Raw genomic sequence first — 1,589 nt, 5'->3', positions numbered from 1 at the left:
TATATATATATATATATATATATATATATATATGCGTGTATGACTATACATATGTACTAATATCTGCACATACATGTATCTAGATACACACACATACATTTACGCATATCTTTGTGCAACTCCATCTACATATGCAGATCCATACCTACCGACATCCATAAGTACATACAAACATCTGTGTGCATGTGAAATCTTTAAATAAAGAAATACAAAGCAATCTGACTGGATAAATGAATTGATTGAGAAAATATTGTTTTTGGACATTTTGTTTGTTTTTCGATTCCCCTCCCTTCTCTCTGCACCCTCTCTTTCATTCCTAGGTCTACTTTTTTTCTATTTCTTTTATCTATCACAATTACATAAGATAAGTTTTGTAAACAAGACAACATTAATGACTAGAACCACAATAATAATAATAATAATAATAATGATAATAATAATAAAAATAATAATAATAATAATAAAAATAATAATAATAATAATAATAATAATAATAATAATAATAATAATAATAATAATAATGGTGATAACAAGAGAAAAGAGTGAAGGGGAAAGATTGAAGTTTTGTTTTGATAATAATAATAAATTTTTTATAGCACTGCCATTAGTTTTATACCCTCGAGGTGAAGAAGAAGTCTGGAAAAATCCATAGGTTTTATTTCCTCTCTTTCTTCTGCCAATCATCTCCATTTTGTATTTTCTGACTTTCAAATATTGTTTTCGTTTCGGTTTCTTTTCAGTTTAACTTGGATTCTTTTCTGCTTCAGCTTTACGGTTTTTTTTTTTTAGGCTCAACGTATTTCTATTTCGCTTTTTAGATGCGCTCGTTTGTGGGTCTCTATGCGAGACCCTGTCTGTTCGTTGGCCTGTCACATTAAAAATCCGATATTACACCACGAACTGACTGCACAGATTAAACAACCACCTTTTATTTTAAACTAGCAGGGCTTCCAGGCATTGCCAGTGAAAAAGTATAGCATAAATACACTTCTATCCTTCTTATTTCCCCTATTTCTTCTTCGATTAACCCATCCCTCTCTCTAGGCATACACACACAGATAAGGCGAGTTAAGTTAAGGGAAATAACTCTTAAGAAAAAATTAGGGTCACTTTCCTTTACAGGATAACATTAAATGATATAAATGCCCATTTGACTCTCAAAGAATGAATTTTTTCTTTCTAAATTGTAGATATTATTTTTCCAGGGTTAAGCAATGTTAAAAACTATTAACTCTGTGGACGTTTTTTGAATGTTTTTTATGTTTTAGTGAAATATATTTACAAACATTTCCTCTTTATATTATAGATATGCCCAAGAATTTCTATCTGTTAGGCTTAGGTTTTTTTTTAACATTTTCGTTGATTTGTAATGCTTAATTTCAAAATATTTTTTCCAGCAAATATGCTAGTTGAATAGGAATATTGACAAAAAATTTACTGCTAAAGTAAATACTGAAAAAATACATATGTAATACGTTATATTCAAAATTATATCCCTTGAACGATATTTTAAGTTGTCTCCCCTGATTTATACTGGCAACAAGTGGGAATGATCTCTTTAATTATGAAGTACAATAAAGATTCGCAAA

This window comes from Euprymna scolopes, chromosome 9 (genome assembly GCF_053919585.1).
Source record: "Euprymna scolopes isolate OS-2025 chromosome 9, ASM5391958v1, whole genome shotgun sequence".
In the NCBI taxonomy this organism is placed as follows: Eukaryota; Metazoa; Mollusca; class Cephalopoda; order Sepiida; family Sepiolidae; genus Euprymna; species Euprymna scolopes.
The sequence above is the reverse complement of the archived record's forward strand: the minus strand, read 5'-3'. Positions refer to the sequence as shown.